Raw genomic sequence first — 3,029 nt, 5'->3', positions numbered from 1 at the left:
GAGAAGAATAGTATATGAAAAAGAAAAAAGTAATTTTATTATTAATTGTAGTGTGTAATTAACGGAGGCTTAACCTCCTATTTACACATGTATAGGATTTACATTTTCAATCTTTACTAAATGTAAATTTTCTTGGTAATATGAGTATTTTATCATGGAAATATTGAGCCACCCATATTATTAATGGTCATCCACATCATTCATACTTATCACAATACTCCCCTTTAAATGACCATTTAGGATTATGCCTCATTAAAACTTTACTAAAGAAAAATCTAATGGAAAAAAACTTTAGTAAAAGAAAAAAAGTACAAAATCCTTTCTGATGGGAACTATCTCATTAAAAACCTTGTCAAGAAAAACCCAATGGAAAAAAACCTGGCCAAGGAAAAAAGAGTATAGTCTCCCCCTATTGTTGACATCATTTAATGTCTCAAAATCGGCGCATCCCAATCTTATATACCAATCTTGTCACTTGAGCGGATCTGTTGGACATTAATTGTCTCTTGATTTTGAAGATCATGAGTGAAGAAGAATTTGGGAGAAATATGCTTTGTTCTATCACCTTTAATGTATCCACCTTTAAGCTGAGTAATGCATGATGTATTATCTTCAAATAGGACAGTTGAAGCTATTTTATGATCAATTAGTCCACATGATGACAGGATATATTGGATCAAACTCCTGAGCCAAAAACACTCGCGACTAACTTCATGTATCGCTAGTATTTCAGCATGATTAGAGGATGTTGTCGCAATCGTCTGTTTCGTTGACCTCCATGATATAGCTGTACTACCATATGTGAACAGATATCCTGTTTGAGATCTCCCTTTGTGTGGATCAGACAAGTATCCTGTATCTGCATAGCCAACTAGTTGTGACTTGGATCCATAGGGATAAAACAATCCCATATCAACCTGGTGCACAGAATTGTGATCACACTTTTCACAACTCCGGTACAACTAACCAGCAAGTGCACTGGGTCGTCCAAGTAATAAAACCTTACGCGAGTAAGGGTCGATCCCACGAAGATTGTCGGCTTGAAGCAAGCAATGGTCATCCTGTAAATCTTAGTCAGGCGGATTCAATTGGTTATGAGTTTTGATAATTGAAAGATAAATAAAACGTAAATTAAAATAAAGATACTTATGTAATTCATTGGTGGAAATTTCAGATAAGCGTTTGGAGATGCTTTGTTGCTTCTGAACCTCTTTTTTCCTATTGTCTTCATCCAATCATGCGTGCTCCCTTCCATGGCAAGCTGTATGTTGGTGGATCACCGTTGTCAATGGCTTCCATCCGTCCTCTCAGTGAAAATGGTCCAGGTACAATTTCTGTACGGCTAATCAACTATCGGATCTCTTGTCTCGGATGAAAAATACCAGGCACAGCTACCACACGGCTAATCATCTGTCGGTTCTCACTTGTGTCGGAATAGGATCTCTCTATCCTTTTGCACACTGTCACTGCGCCCGACATTCGTGAGTTTGAAGCTCGTCATAGTCATCCCGTCCCAGATCCTACTCGGAATACCACAGACAAGGTTTAGACTTTTCGGATCTCAGGAATGCTGCCAATTGGTTCTAGCCTCTACCACGAAGGTTCTAATCTCACATATTCAAATGCTCTGTTGTCAAGAGAGGCAAGTCAAATCCATGGATCAGAGACCCAAGAGAATATACTCCGGCTATCGTCCAATGACTACGTTAAACATCATGTAGACCGCTTGTGGTTGTCAGGCATGCAGATCTTGGCTAAGCGAGTAACGAAGATAGTGAGTGATTGTCACGGGTCACCCCTTCAATCTGACTTAACTGAATTAAGTACGAGAGTATATCTTGGAGAAGAAGTAAGCGTGAATTGAAAGAAAAACAATAGTACTTGCATTAATTCATGAAGAACAGCAGAGCTCCGCACCTTAATCTATGAGGTGTAGAAACTCCACCGTTGGAAAATACATAAGAGAAAATAGCCTAGGCATGGCCGTGAGGCTAGCCAAGCATGAAGTTGATAAAAGATGATAAAGGTCCAAATACAATAGGAAAGACTAGTATTTATACTAAACTAGTTACTAAGGATTATAGAAATTGAGTAACTAAGTACAGATAGTGCAGAAATCTACTTTCGGGGCCCACTTGGTGTGTGCTTGGGCTGAGCATTGAGCTTTACACGTGAATAGGCCTTTTCTAGAGTTAAACGCCAGCTTGGATGCCAGTTTGGGCGTTTAACTCCAGTTCTGGTGCCAGTTCCGGCGTTTTACGCCAGAAAAAGGTCTCTGGCTGGCGTTGAACGCCAGTTTGGGCCATCAAATCTCGAGAAACGTATAAACTATTACACATTGCTGGAAAGCCCAAGATGTTAGCTTTCCAGCCCAATTAAGAACGTGCCAATTGGACTTCTGTAGCTCCAGAAAAATGCGTTTGAGTGCAGGGAGGTCAGAATCCAACAGCATATGCAGTCCTTTCTCAGCCTCTGAATCAGATTTTTGCTCAGGTCCCTCAATTTCAGCCAGAAAATACCTGAAATTACAGAAAAACACAAAAACTCATAATAAAGTCCAGAAAAGATGATAAAAGTCCAAAAACTAATAAAAATATAATAAAAAGTAACTAAAACATACTAAAAACTACCTAAAACTGCCAAAAAGCGTATAAATTATCCGCTCATCACAACACCAAACTTAAATTATTGCTTGTCCCCAAGCAACTAAAAACAAAATAGGATAAAAATAAGAGAAAATACAATAAATTTCAAAATATCAATGAAGCTTATTTCCAATTAGATGAGTGGGACTAGTAGCTTTTTGCTTCTGAACAATTTTGGCATCTCACTTTATCCTTTGAAGTTCAGAATGATTGGCATCCATAGGAACTCAGAATTCAGATAGTGTTATTGATTCTCCTAGTTTAGTATGCTGATTCTTGAACACAGCTACTTTATGAGTCTTGGCCGTGACCCTTAGCATTTTGTTTTTTAGTATTACCACCGGATACATAAATGCCACGGACACATAACTGGGTGAACCTTTT

This window comes from Arachis ipaensis, chromosome B01 (assembly GCF_000816755.2).
Source record: "Arachis ipaensis cultivar K30076 chromosome B01, Araip1.1, whole genome shotgun sequence".
Classification (NCBI taxonomy): domain Eukaryota; kingdom Viridiplantae; phylum Streptophyta; class Magnoliopsida; order Fabales; family Fabaceae; genus Arachis; species Arachis ipaensis.
This window is presented reverse-complemented; position numbering follows the sequence as displayed.